The sequence below is a fragment of the Pan troglodytes genome, chromosome 11, assembly GCF_028858775.2.
Source record: "Pan troglodytes isolate AG18354 chromosome 11, NHGRI_mPanTro3-v2.0_pri, whole genome shotgun sequence".
Lineage (NCBI taxonomy): Eukaryota > Metazoa > Chordata > Mammalia > Primates > Hominidae > Pan > Pan troglodytes.
Genome location: NC_072409.2, coordinates 18271815 through 18287796, shown reverse-complemented (window position 1 = coordinate 18287796; position 15982 = coordinate 18271815).

Below are 15982 nucleotides of genomic sequence, written 5' to 3'. Positions count from 1 at the left end.
CTTCATATGTCAGGCATTTGCCTGCAGCTTTAGAATCTTCCAACAACTCTGCAATGGGCTATTATTACGTCTTACAAATGAGGAATTGGAGACTCAGAGAACTTAGAAAAGCAGCCCAAGACCACAGAGCAAGCGATGGAGTTGGCTGCCCAGAGCTGAGTCTCTCCTTGCTGAGAAAGAATCAAGAAAGAATCTTTGTTTAATGCATCATCATCTGTCTTTAAAAGAATCAATATTTATCTCCTGCCAAAAGTCCTCAGTTGCTATCCTGTCCTTGCAGCTCCTGAGAGCTTCCTGAGGAGTGTTGAGGGGACAAAGGGTGGCCGAAGAGGAGTGCCCTGAGCCTCACAGACAGTGGTGCCCACCGCAGGGACCGGGAGAGCCACTGTCAGCTCCGCAAAGCGCTTCTGTGGTAATTTGACAGGATTAAGGGGATTAATACATTAATGCATTATTAGCACTTTTATAGGAGATTTTCAATGAGTTGAGCATGGTGATCCCTATTTCCTGTTATATAAACCGGCAGTAATTGTCTTAATTGGCCCATTGTTGCTAATGGGAGCAGACAGGGAACAGCCTGATTATCTCCTGGCCTGTGGTTCTGAGTCTGGCCACAGCTCCAGGCCAAGCCAGGAAGGCTCGGGGAAACTGAGTCTGAGTGTGGCTCTCTAAACATCTAGTTCTATGGGAGGTGCAATCCAGAGTCTCTGCTCCAACCAGTGGAGCAGAAAGTTACCCTAGGAGAACCCAAAGGCCAGGATTCCAGCTCCCACTGTGCAGCTCACTGACTGGCGACTTGGCCACGCTAAGCCTCCATTTCTACACCTACCAATGTGGATGGTGATTAAATCCACCTCATGGTGTTGCTGAAAAAATGCAGTGAGCCACTGCCAGTGAACATGCTTTGGCAATGGGGCAGGCCTGTGCTCATAGGAGGGAGGGTTATCATTTATTTGGATGGACTGAATTGGGGATTTTGCCTTTTGATGTTCATCTGTTGGGAGAGAATAATAACATCCCCCAAGGGAAAGTAGGTGGAATATGCAGGAGGGCCTGGGAGACATCCCTGGGGGCAAGGCAGCCAGGCAAGGTAAGGCCAGTGGGTTGTGAAGGGTCCAGCATGCTCCAACACTGAGGCCCAGACACCTCACATCCCTCCTACCAGCCGAGCAGCAGGTCACACAAGAAGATGTCCAGCAACTGTGGAACCCAGTTCCCTGGGGTTTAATTTTCTTTGCTAATTAAGTGTCTGAGTTGGACCCCCTGCAGGAGTATGTGTCTGCAGCTTCATGGATGAGAATAATAATAAAGCCATAGAATCACAGCTTCAGAGGGGTCCTGAAAGGACTTTTCCTAGAAACAAACAAACATATCTTTTATCTTCCTCTCTCTACGAATCTAGGCTGGGTTGCAGGAAAGATGGTGTCAGAGGGCCCCAAGCTTTGTTATCTGGAAGAGAACGACCTGGTGGATTGGGAGGTCTCGGTGATCACTCTGACTGAGAAGCCAAGGATGAAATACAAGGTGAAGAGTAGCAAAGAGACAAGATTGGGGTGGATGCAATAGTTAGTGGACAAGCCTAACTGTTGTGAAGCCTGAGCTCAATTAGGGATCATAGCCATGGAGCAAAGGGGATGAGACTTGAATCACCTAGACTTGGTAACCCATCCAGGAAGCATGAGGAACAGCAATAAGATGCTGTGCACAAATATTTCTGGTTCCCCCCTTTCTGGGCACATAGTAGGTTTGCAAGTTCTGCTCCCCTTGTGGTTGATGGAGCCATGTGGCCAGCTCTGGCAGATGTGTTGGGAGTGTAAGGGCCAGATGTCACTTCTTGGCTGAATAGTTAATTATCAGTGTGAGATCCTTCTTCTTCTCCAGGCCCAACAACTGGCAAAGTTTGCAATGGTGGCTCTTCCATTGGCCTAGGACCCTGAGTGGTTATAGTAAGCGTGGATCACCTGGCAAGCTGCACTAAACCTGTAGCACGAACAACAAATAAACCCTTGTTGTTTTAAGCCCCTAAGAAATCGGAGTTATTTGTTATCAGTATACAACCTAGGCTGTCCTGACTGATACAGAAAATGTGAACTTTATAGCCAGGGGCCAGTGAACACCATCAGGATAGTAACATCCATATAAAAAAAAAAAATCCCAGTCCCAACTAAGGGCTTTTTTGCTTTAAGCCAGATTCACTACCTCCAAACTTGAAAAGCAATGAAGACGTTGGAGAGACTGTCTGAAATTTCGCTGTAGCTAACTTTTGCTTTGGGGTCCAGATGCTGGGAAACAGGAGCCCTGTGTGTGTTTTACATACATTAGTCACAGTGCACATGGTCCTGGATGTTGGCCATTGGAACTGGCCTCATGTTTTAGCACATGCATCTGGACTAGGCAGATAGAAACCTAGCTATAAGGAGCTTGCCCCTTGTCCATGACATTTGTGCTTTGTAGAGGGGAAAATGAGGGAAAATTTTTAATCCTAAAGTCTGTTTGCTTTCAGCACAGTAACTGGGATGAGGTCTAGGAGTCTGACTTGGATTTTAACTTCCCAAAAAAGCCTGGGAAAGAAGTTAGGAATGAATCAGCCACTCTTTAGAATCTTTTGTGGTTTTACTCAAATTTACAATTTTCTCTTTCCACTGATGAAGGTAGAATGCTCAGGAAAAATGTTGATATCTTTGTTAGAAAAGAAATGAAGTGCATGCCTGAGGACTCACTGTGTGCAGGCCTTGGGTTACCTGCTCCATACATTATCTCCTTCAGTCATCATATTACCTCTTTGAATGTAATGTATGTTACCTCTTTGAGGTAAGAATGTTAATTCTGTTTTGAGAGAAAAAATGCAGAGATGTTTAATACTGGAAAATGTCAATGCCAGGCCATGAACCTAGGCTTGCCAACCCAATAATTCATACTTTCCCCTATACCACCATGCCTTAGGATTCATGATTCAAGTTATGTCCTGATAAAACAAGTGCAACCCTCTAGTTATTGCTGTGTCTAGAGAACAGCGTAGTAAAGAAGAAACCATCATTTGCAGAATCTGTCAGACCTGTTCAAATCTTGGGACGACTATTTAGTGGTGATGTGACTTCTGGTGAGTTACACTACACTCCTGAGCATCTGTTTCCTTAAATGAAGCAGAGACTAAAGGGAGGTATGTGGTGACGATAACTGAGTGAGCAGGTAAATGGTCAAGATAATTTTAAGTAGTGGCAAAGGCCATTAAAGATGTAAACCATGAAGCTGTGATAGAGGTTGGACGACAGTTGATGGCGAGTTGGAGTCAACTGCATTTGACTGGGTGGTCAGAGAAGACTTCACTGAAGAGGGGGTGTCTGAAATAGAATTTGGTTAACAAGAAAAAAGACAGGCTTAGAAGATCTAGGGTTGGAGCAATCCAAGAGACCATAGCAAGTATAGAGGCTGTAAGGTAGGAGTACGCCTAATGTGTTTGAAGAACAGAATAAAAGACCAAAGATTTGCTTAGTTTAGTCATCCCACAACATATACCTATTTCAAAACAACATGTTATCTGACATAAATATATACAATTTTTATCTGTCAATTGATAGGGTTTGGATATCTGTCCCCTGAAAATGTCAGCTTGAAATGTAATCCCCAGTGTTGGAAGTGGGTCCTAAGTGGGAGGTATTTGGATCATGGGAGTGGATCCCTCATGAATGGCTTGGGTCATCCCTTTGGTGATGAGTGAGCTCTTGCTCTGAGTTCACACAAAATCTGGTTGTTTAAAAGTGTGTGGGCCTCCTCTTTCTATTTCTCTCTCTCTCTCTCTTGCTCTCTCACTCAATACCTCTCTTGCCGTGTGACTGCCTACTCCCCTTTCATCTTCTGCCATGATTGTGAGCTTCCTGAGGCCCTCATCAAAAGCAAATGCCAGCACCATGCTTCCCATACAGCCTACAGAACCATAAGCCAATTATACCTCTTTTCTTTATAAATTTCCCAGCCTCGGATATTCCTTTATAGCAACACAAACAGCCTGACACAGCAATTTTAAAAATAAAAATTAATAATTATTATTAAATAAATAATAAAAAATAAATTTTTAAAAAGACTACTGGTGGGGCAAAGTAATGAGAAAGGGAAAGTTGGAGGGATAGGTGAGAACTCAAGGCAGCCAGGAGGGCCCAGAGAGCTGTGTGAGCCATGATCAGGCAGTGATGGGTCAGTCTCACCTCTACCCTGTACTTGTTTTCTGAAATTTGGCAATTTAGAAGATTCCAGGACAGGGCCTCTTCATCAAAGATAGGTGAATGAGAATGACTATACCTTAGGAAGCAGATTTGGTGAGTCCCTATAAGTATATAACCTATGGCCAACACTGTATTTTTCTAGGGCGATGCCAGCTTCTGTAACAAATAAATCCCTACTTGCCCAGGTGACAGGTCAATGTGGGTGCTTCTGGTTGGCAGGTAGCTCCCTGTGTGATTCAGTGACCCAGGCTCCTTCTGTCTTGTGGCTCTGCCATCCCTTAGGGCCTTGGAGTCCTCTGCATCTGGCTCATGAAAAAGGAAAATGAGTGTGTGGATCAGGCACAACCTCTTCTTAAACACTTTCATCTAGACATGACACATATTGCTTCCACTCACAATCCAATGTCAAGAACTAATTACATATTCCCCCATAGATGCAAGGGGTGCTGGGAAATGTAGTTTTTGATTGGGTAGCCATTCCCTAGAAACAACCCTGCACTAAGGAAGAAAAACATAAATTCTGGTAAACATTATGGCATAAATACTGAAGGAAGAGAGTTGCTATGGTCCATTTGTGTTACCATAGAGGTGTAAAGTCGGGCTACACGCAAACCAGAAGACCATTGCCTACCCTGTGCCCTGAAGCCCTGCACAGGAACTTCACATGCCTTGTGCTTCTTTGGGCTTAAGAACCCTCATCTGCAGGTCACTAGGCCTGGGATCTAGGCTGACCCTTCATGAATGACCTTAAGCCAGTCGTTAAACTCATGCCTTTTTCTCAGCCTCAAACTTCTCATCTGGGAAAAAGAAAATCGGTAACAGTTGAATCTCAAGGGGTCTTTTCACCCTTGGAAGCCCATGATCCCACGACACAGAGGGTTTTCCTTGCCCTCTGGCTGCTTACAATCTAACTTGGAACATCAGATTGGCTCGTGGCTCCTGCCTAGGTAAGGGCCATGTGGTTTAGGACGAGAGGAAGAAAAGGAGGTGCCTGGTATCTGGAACAAAGGAGTGCCCCATGCTTACGTCCCTAGTGGCCTCATCTCTGCCTTCATAGTGATAAGCGGGAAAGACAAGTTCCTTTCTCACTTGAAGTCCCTTCCACAGATTACTCGAGTTTAATCCACATGGTTGGGAATTTGCAAAACCATATACCCTTCTATTGAATAGACTTGGAGCAGTCTGTTTCCAGAGAATGCCTGGAAAAGGCAGAGAGGTAGAGAGTGAAAGAGGTGAACAATCAGAGGGACTAGTGTGTGAAGAGACAGAAAAGCAGACAGACATTCAGACAAGTTCAAGGTAAGAAAAGAAAGAGCAAGTCAGGCCAAAAGTCCAGGGTGGAAAGGAGAAGGGAAGGGGAAGGAGGAGATACTGGATGGGTAGGCCCAGGCTGGAGGTAGGGGTGCAAAGAAGACAGATACACAGAGAGACAGACTGCTTGTCCAGGGTACAAACAGAAGCTTTCTGCACCCAGCCATGAAATAGAGATGCAGAGGCACCCACTGAGACAATGGTGTAGGGAGACAGATGGTAGTAAGTTCCAGGGAGACATGATTCCAATCAAGCCCATTGAAATGGATGTTGGCAAGTTCAGGAGGCAGCAAAGCGTGGGATTGGGAGGAGGTGGGAGGGGAGGGTCATGGCGGAACAGGTTGGGTGAGCTTCTGCCAGGGACAGGGCTAGGCGGCTGCTGATGAGATCGCAGCAGCATGGCCTCAGCGGGAAGAGCCCTCTGCCCACCCTCCCACTGCAACTGGACTCACCTGACAGTGGAATGAGTAATGAGTTCATTAAAACCTCAGTACCCGTTTCTGAAAAGAAGATGAATGTGGTTGAGAAAGGGAAGGTGCGTGCCTGCGTGTGTGTGGTGCCCACAGCAGCCCTGGCACCCTGCTTAAAGCAACCACATCCTTCCCCTGCTTAGAAGTCTCCCATAGCTCCCCATCAACCCTGAGGGTCAAGTCTAACCCCTTGGCCTGGCATTCAAGGCCTTTCCAGAGCTGGTCCCTGCTGCCCTCTTTGACCTCAGTTTATACCACTTCCCTTTCTTGCAGAGAAGCCAGTCTTTCCAACCTGCTTGTAGCTCCCCACAAAGGCACAACTATTGTGTGAGGCTCTCATTCCCTAGGAGGTCCAATCTGCCTGGAATGCCCTTCTCTGCTCACAGGTGTGTTTGTGTAGTAAGCTACTTAAATCACCATTCTGAACCTTGCTCCAGGTCTCTTCCTCTGTGGGGCCTCCCCTTGGCGGCAGAGCTGGCCATGCCTGCTCTGTGATATTTAGGCTCCAAGAAATCCTGTTACAGAATTGATCATTGGGAATATTGCTAGATGCCCACTTCTCTGTATCTCTGTATTTCATTCATGTCTATATCCAGGAGGCATGCACAGTGAGGTTAAGTGCAGAATTTTACAATTGCAGGACACCATGGATTCAAATCCCTGGTTACACTACCTCAGAGGGGTTGGGACCCTGGGCAAGCCACCTTGCTAAACACTGGTTTTCTGGAACTGTGAAGTATGGATGAATATACCTACCTCCAGGGCTGCTCTAAGGAGAAAATGAGATAATGTTTGCTTGGTGGAGTCAAAAAATAAGACGTGTTAATAATAGCACCAGATTTCAGGAGGTAAGAAGGGGGCTCTGATTTTTCAGACTTATGAGTGTGGGAAAACCTGCCCCAGTCCCACTCCTGGCTCTGCCCCTCACCAGCCGTGTACCTTGAAGGTGTGACTTCTTCCCTCCCAGCTTCAGTTTCCTCACATGGAAGATGAGGATAATAGTTTTCCGTATGTCACAGGGTCATTACAAGGATTAAAGAAGATTTTGCAGATTGCAAACCTGAAGTGCCGGACGGTGCCTGGAATTGAGGCAGAAGGTTCAAAGTAAATGTGGGTGTGAGTTTTGGAAAACACCTTGATAAACTATTTGGGTGGAAGGAAACCAGAAGGCAGGTCTGGAATTCAGGGCCAAGGGAGTACAGAATTGCTCTGCATTGGTAAAGAAGAGGCTGCTCATTCTCTTTTGTTTCCTTCCTTCTCTCCTTCCTTCCTTTCTGTATGTTTTGTTTTGTTTTGTTTTCAGGTTTGATATGGCATGTCATGTGGTGACTTTTTCTTTTTAAATGATGTCAAGAGCCAGGCATGGTGGCACAATTCTGCAGTCCCAGCTACTCGGGAGGCTGAGGCAGGAGGAGCACTTGAGCCCAGGAGTTCAAATCCAACCTTGGCAACTAAAAATAGGTAAATAAATAAATAATGATAGACTTATGATTGGCTGGCTGGGTAGTTGGTTGATTTGTTGGCTGGCTGGGTGACTGGTTAGTCTGTGGATTGGATGGTGTATTGGCTGGTTGGTTGACAGGGAAGGGAGGAAAGAGAGAAGGGAAGAAAGAAGCCAGAGAGCTGAGGAGATGACCAGACTCTATGTAAGGTGGGATGGCCAGTACAGAATGCCCAAGAGTAGGCAGTGAAAAAGCTCCTTTAAGAACTGGGGTGGCTGATATCCCTTGCTGCTTTCATCACCACAGCTTCAACCATCTCTCTTTTTTTTACCTTAAAGACCAGTGTGACAGTAAACTTAAGTCATCTCTGTGGCTGCAAACCTTTTGAACAGTACATTACAGGCCCATCAGTGATTCTTTGCGGAAATCAAGTAATGAGACTGAGTTCCAAATCTTGAAACAGGAACATGTGCAGAAAGTCCTTCCAGAAAGTGAACTGACTCAGTGGAAACAGAAACTCAGAGCTAGAGATGCCCTTGAGTGAACCCCTCCCCATGAAACATACACACACATACACACACACACACACACACACACACACGCCCATATATATGCATACACACACTGCCCCGGAAATACAGAAACCATGAGGAGGGTTTTGGACTTTCTATAAATCCTGAAGGATCCAAATTGATCTTATCTAGCTCTTAAGAAGTAAAGCATGGCCCTCTGATATTTGAGTTGAATGAGAAAATTGCTTAGCCCAGTGCTTGGCACTTAAAATATGCCCAATTAGGCCGGGCGCGATGGCTCACACCTGTAATCCCAGCACTTTGGAAGGCCGAGACGGGCGGATCATGAGCTCAGGAGATCAAGACCATCCTGGCCAACACGGTGAAACCCCTTCTCTACTACAAAAAAAAAAAAAAAAAAAAAAATTAGCCAGGCGTGGTGGCGGGCGCCTCTAGTCCCAGCTACTCGGGAGGCTGAGGGAGGAGAACGGCGTGAACCCGGGAGGCGGAGCTTGCAGTCAGCCGAGATCGCGCCACCGCACTCCAGCCTGGGTGACAGAGCGAGACACCGTCTCAAAAAAAAAAAAAAAATACATATATATATATATATATATATATATATATATATATATGCCCTATATATATATGCCATATATATATATGCCCTATATATATATGCCATATATATGCCCTATATATATATGCCCTATATATATGCCCTATATATATATGCCCTATATATATATGCCATATATATATATGCCCTGTATATATGCCATATATATATGCCCTATATATATGCCATATATATATATGCCCTATATATATGCCATATATATATATGCCCTATATATATGCCATATATATATATGCCCTCTATATATATGCCATATATATATATGCCCTATATATATATGCCATATATATATATGCCCTATCTATATATATATGCGCCATATATATATATATATATATATATGCCCAATCAGTAGAAATGGTCATGGTAAGCCTCTAGTATAGACAATAGGGTGAAGTTGGGATTAATTTCATGGGGTGACCTAGTCAAGTCCTTAGATGTTTGAGTCATCTCCTACCCTGCCCCTTCAGCACCTGGTAAGCAGCCCTTGTATACTTTTAGGAACTGGGACCTCACTCTCTCTCCAGAAGCCTGTCTTGCTGTTGGATGACTCTGGCTGCTGGACGTCTTCTTTATATGGATTTAAAGCCGGGATTCCTGTGATTTTCACCCACTGGTTTTTCACAGATGTTCTCATCTCTTACGTGTAGGTTTTTTTGTTGTTTCAGGCTTTGCTTTTTTATGTCACAAGAAATGTTGAAACAGTTTTTTCCAGCTGTGTAATCTTCCTTGTCATTTTTGCAGGCTTTTAGCAGGCCCTGCTGGCATCTTTCAAGCTTATCTCTAATTCCAAATACATTAAAGAGGGGGGAAAAAAAGGAAAGAAAGTAAAGTGTTTGGAGTCAAATAAAGTTACCTATACATTTTTTTTCTAACTTGTAGGGCAGTCGACATGCTTTTACTCTGGTACCAGCTCTTTCTTTTTATAAACCTCCACCACGCCAAAGGCAGTGATGCAATGGAAACCGGCCTGGACCTAGTAGCGGGAGGTCTGGGTTCTAATCACAGCACTTCCCCTCATGAGCTGGGTGACCCTGAGCAAGCCACCCATCCCCTCTGAGCCCAGGAATAACAATGCCTACCTTGAAGTCATGGGTGGATTAAAGTATTTAGAGTGCTTAAGCCAATACCTGACACAGGCTGTGTGCTCAATGAATGGCAAGATTTAAACAGAAATGTCTCCCTGTTTGATCTCATGGGGCCCTTAGCCTAGGGCAATACAAGCAAAGAAACATCAAGAAGCCTGGAATCTCCTTGAGGTGGTAGGGTAGAAGCATTTATCCATTTGTTGGTTCAGTCAATATACAGTAAGAACCTGAAGAGTCCTATCCCGAAACAAATTAGGAACATGGATGGAAAACACGGATGGGCAGTAATGTACACTAGAGAAAACGCCCTTGACAGCAGATATATCTGATTTTGAACCCTTGCCCTGTGTGTTAGTCAGGGTTCTCCAGAGAAACAGAACCAATACGATATATACAGATAGATAAATAAGAGGGAATTTATTATGGGGATTTGCTCATGCAATTATGGAGGCCAAGAAGTCCCACAACATGCCAGTCTGCAAGCGGGAGACTGAAGGAAGCTGGTGGTATAAATCGGTCTGGGTCTGGAGACCTGAGAACCTGGAGTCTCTATGTCTGAGGGCAGGAGAAGGTGGAAGTCCCAGCTCAAGAGAAAGTGAATTCTCCCCTCCTGCACGTTTTGGTTCTATCCTGGCCATCAATGGACTGGATGATACCCACTCACACTGGAGAGGGCAGAATTTTTTTTTTTTTTTTTTTTTTTTTTTTGAGGCAGAGTCTTGCTCTGTCACCCAGGCTGGAGTGCAGTGGCATAATCTCGGCTCATTGCAACTTCCGACTCCCAGGTTCAAGTGATTTTCCTGTTTCAGCCTCCTGAGTAGCTGGGATTACAGATGCCCACCACCACCCCTGGCTAATTTTTGTATTTTTAGTAGAGAGGGGGTTTCACCATTTGGCCAGGCTGTTCTCGAACTCCTGAGCTCAAATGATCCCTGGCTTGACCTCCCAAAGTGCTGGGATTACAGATGTGAGCCGCCGCGCCCAGCCAAGGGCAGATTTTCTTTACTGAGTCTACCAAGAGATTACAGATGCTCATCTCTTCTGTAAACACCTTCAACAGACAAACAGAAACACTGCTTTACCAGCTAGCTGGGTGCTCCTTAATCCTTTTCATCCGTGTTCCTAATTTGTTGCAGCATGGAACACTTCAGGTTCTTGCCACATACTGACCTAAACCAATAAATGGATAAATGTTTATCCCCAGCCATTTCAAGGAAATTCCAGACTTCTTGGTTATTGGGACCAAAGATCTCTTTGGTCACACCCTGTGACCTTGGCCAAGTCACCCTGCATCTCTGAGCCTTGGTTTTCTCATCTCAGGAACAGACATAGCAGGAGTTCCCACCATGTAGAGTCATCGTGAGGGTTACTGAAGTAACTTACATAGAGCACTGAAAAGACTAGGTGCTCTTTAAAAGTCTGCTGCAAAAGTAGTTGCAGTTTTTGCCATTAAAAGTAATGCCATTAAAAGTAATGGCAAAAACCGCAACTACTTTTGCACTAAACTAATAGTAGTCCCTTATCCTCCTATACCTATGTCTAGGACACATAAGAGTACACATAAAATTAAAGAAATGTAAGGATTACCCTTAATAAGGCAGTTTAATGCAGTGGTTGTGCAAGAGGAACTCAGAGTCAGAAAGCCTAAGTTCAAAGCCTGACACCCCAACTTTCCTCTGGAGAACCTTGGGCAAGTTACTTAACTCAAGTGACCAGGCCTCAGTTTCCACATCTGTGAAATGGCCACAGTAACAGTCATTATAATCTCCTGGGATAGTTGCAAGAATTAAATGAGGTCTTGTATATAAAGGCACTCAGCATAAAGCCTGGCTCAGAACAAGTGTGCAATGAACTTTTGCTGCTAAACGCCACTATCCCTAGTGTTTCCTGGTTATAATGGAAAGATCTCATCTCAAATCCCAGCCTTGTCTTTTTTACTTACTGCATGATCTTGTGGAAATCTCTTTCTCTCTGAGCCTCATTTTCTTCATAAGTAAAATGGGAATAAAACTTCTATCTTGCAGCACCTTTGTGAGGGTCAGAGGCAACATATAGTGTGTGTCTGGTGTGTAGAAGGCACTCTACAAGAATCCACACATATATCTGCATGATTTCAAACAAGTCATCTCAGGGCTCTGGGCCTCACTATGTGCTATGTTCCTTGGTGAAATGGAAATGTTGTTATACATACTTCCAGGGCAGCAAGTGAATGGAATAGACACCTGCAAGAAGCTCTGGGACAAGACTCTGAAGGCAGCCTTCCTCTCCCATCAGCTGGATACATATTGTAGAGCCATTTGGCCCCAGTTAGCTTTCACACATCAAGGGTCCGAGTTCAGGAGATGCTGCCCCCAGCACCAGGAGGAGAGATAGGAGCCTTTTATATGAAGGTCATTAACCTGGGTCTGTGCGATCTGCAGTGTACCTGTGTGTATGTGTGTGTGTGTGTGTGTGTGTGTGTAAAGCCAGAAAAACAGGGACTCACTAAGTCAAATTTTTATACTGGATCTCCAGGCGGGCAGCAGCCCTGCCCGTGGTTTATAAATCGCCCTCAGAAACTGGTCTGGCCAGCTGCCCATGGAAAGATGGAGAATTGTTAAACACAGGCAGAACCACCTGGCCTGGGTTCCAAATTCTTATCGTGAGAAGGACTTGGGGAGCCAAAGGAGGGGAAAATTTAGCTCTGTAGGCTGAGATCCATGCAAGGAATCTCTTCCATTGTCCCAACACGACAGGCTTAGTCCCACTTCCAGACCACTGCCTCCACTGTTACCCCGGCTGGGGATGCCCTCAGCACCCCTCTTCTCTGCATACCCACCCTGTAACTTTGACCCACCCAAACTCCATAAATTCTATGTCTCCATGAAGTCTTTGTTGAATACTAATGATTATCAAATTAAACTTTTTTCTTCTGCATTTTTCATGTAAAGTCATGTATCACTTAAGGACGGGGATACATCCTGACAAATGTGTCAGGTACAGCCTATTGCTGCAGATTAAAAACCTGTATGATATGGTACTGTACTGAATACTGTTAGCAATTGTAATGCAATGATGAATATTCATGTAACTAAACATATCTAAACATAGAAAAGATACAGTAGAAGTGTGGTATTATAATCTTATGAGACCACCATTGTATATGTGGTCCATCCTTGACTGAAATGTCATTATGCAGCACATGACTGTATATTATCTCTCTTACGCCTTCAGGCATGCTGTGTGGGGATAGAATTATTCCTTATTTTAACAATGAAAGAGACCAAAGTTTCCCAGCTGGTCATCTTGCCCAAAGTCACACAGAGATGGTCTCCTACCTAAACAAATAATCCTTTTTCTGCCACACTGTGGCTGCTCCATTTGCACTCCCATTTCTTTTTCTTTGAATTAACTTTGCATTATTGATATAATCCCTATCATCTAGCATTTGATTCAACCCCAGCCAGAATTATTCCCTAATGGTTTGGCAGGTGCAAGCATGTTGAGAGTGAGGATTCTGTCCTCTCCATCACACATGTCCATCCCTCAGGCCACCCAGCTCGGTGTTGGACACTTTAGTTGTAGTGGTCAGCAGCTACGTCGGTCTGCTCAGCATGGTTTTCCTCCTTCTTCCAAGAAATGGATCGTCTCTCACTTGAGTCATGTGGCTGAAGTTGGGAGATGTCTTTCTGAGTACCTGGAAACTCTTGTGCAGGAGGCTACATGCATGACTCAAGACAAGCCAATTAGAGTCTTTTCCAGATTGATTGGACCTCTATATGTTGCAGCCACACATGGATCAGAGACTGGGAGAACTACCCCCCATCTCCAAATTCTCACCATTTTCAGAGCTCACAGACAAACTATAGTCCTCAGTTTGCCTTTGCATCTTGATGGGGCCATGGGTCTATTTTTCATTAATAGAATGTGACAGAAGTGATAAGTGTGGCACCATCTGGCCCAGGCAGTAAAGAGTGTCTGCATCTTTGCCATTATCTATTTCTGTGGGTAAATGGTGAGAAGTCCATGGACCTAGAGAAGAGCAGAGCTACAAAGTGGGAGGAGCCTGGGTGCCTGGATGACTGTATGGAGCAGAGCAACCCCCATCCCATGCTGTACTGTGGCATGAAAAAGAAACAAGCTTTAATTCCAGGCTAAGCCCCTGAAATGTCTGGGTTGTTTCAATCATTAGCCTACGCAGACCAGTAAAATGTAAACACACAACAATTTCTGTCTTTCTGATACTTATATAGAAAAGTACCAAACAGATAAGTTAGGGCCAGATAATGGAAGGCCTTGTTTGCCAGTGTTTGTCAGTGTTCATAAAGCCAGTAAAGAATTTTAAGGAGGTGGAGTGATTTCTAGAAGGAAGAAAAGGAAGATCGTTTAAAATAGTTTTCTAGAAGGAAGAAAAGGAAGTCATTTAAAATAGTAACAACCATATATTGAATGCTTCAAAGTACAAAATACTATATGCCAGCACTTCATTAACACTCTCTCATTTCATCCGCCCAAAACCACATTCCCCATTTAACATATAAGGAAACTCAGTCCCGTGGTGTGCAATAGTTAAACAGCAGAACCCAGAGTCAGACCCAGCCCTGCCTATCTCCAAAGCTTAAGCTCTTTTCATTAAACCATATCACCTGTTAAGATTATTAGTTTGGCCCAATGTCTTTTCATATAGTTTTTTGTTTGTTTATTTGTTTGTTTAGTTTTTCAGCAGTGGCTACATATTACTTTTATAATAGTAAAAAGCACACTTAAATACACACCAATACAAAAATAAACAAATAAAAGTTAATCTGACCACAGAAGAGCATGCAAAATCCAAGAGCCCAGTCACCATGGGGCTTGTCCTGACCAACACTTACATGTTCAGGAGAGCTTCTTCCAAGGACGCACCTTGTGTATCCAAGGCTTGTGTGTATTCTTGGAAGAAGCTCTCCCAAACATGTAAGTGATGATCCAGTTGAGGAAAAGTGACAGCATCCTGTATTGCAATTTTCAATCATTCCAAGAAAATAAAGATTTCACACGAGTCTTGTAATTGCCGATTTGCAAACAGTATCTGTGTAAACTCTGATTCCCATCGCTTGCTAATCAGGTTGGGTTTGGAGAACCAAGTTAGGTTTGTTGTTTCGTTTCCTGCAAGAAGTCCTCTCTTCTGCTACCCACAGCCTCTCCCCCTGAGCCCCTCTGTTTCTTCTCTGTGTCTGTTTATGTCTTCCTGGTTTTCAATTTCTTAATGATGTTTTAACGAGATGCCAGTTACACATGCAAATTGGAAAGAGGCGACATTGAGAGATTGCTACCTGGTGGTAAATTTATTAAAATCAAGGCAGTTTTAATAACTTCCTTGCATATGCATCCGCCTCCATGTCTGTAATATTAGTTTTGGGGTTTTTTTTAACCTTCTTATTAGAACAAGTGTGTTAGGAAAGTGTAAGGTGAAGTCATGAGGAGAAAATCTAATTGTTTCATGAGTGTTCGTCTTGCTCCTCAAAATAGATTTTACAGGGGTAAACTATTCTCTTCTACTTTTTTGGACCTTGTCCAGCTTGATCTTCCTGTCTCTTGCAACACTTGCAACCACTTTCTTCAATCTTCATCATCATCATTGTCATCATTATTTTCATAGCTACCATTTATTAAGTACCTAACTCGATATCACATAGCAAAAAAATGACAGAAATACATGTCAAATCCAAGTTATTTAGGATCGAAGCCTACTGCTCTGTTCTTTCCCCTTCCAAAAACATTCTTTTTCTTTGCCTTTGTTGATCCCATGCCCTCCTATTTTTCTTTTATCTTTTATCTACATTTTCTCGGTATCCTTCGAAGGCTGTTTTTTTTTTTCTTCTCATTCATATTCTGCCCTCTGCCTTCTCTTGTTTTTCAAGAAAGTCATCCCTCTCCCTGGCTACCCTCGTTTATTACCATGATTCCAATCACTGTTATCTGTTGACAGTTTCTATATCAATCTCTCCTGAGCTTTGGACTCTACAGAGCCAGCTAGCCATCTGCCAGCCATCTCCACTGGGTGATACACAAGATCCTCACAAACACAAAACCAAGCTCATCAACTTCTCCCCAAATCTCCCCCTATTCTGTGTTTGCCACCTAAATAAATGGCACAAATCAGAAACCCAAACTTTTCCCACTCCCGATGTTTGCTGCTATGAGAAAGAAGCCCAGCATCTCTCCACCCGTAACTCACCCCCGCCCTGGGGCACAAAGCTTATGAGTACAGACTCTCTCTCCTTTCTCTTGGAAGCAAGTGGCCTCCAGGGACAAACTGTCCCATCCATGCTGCAAGATAA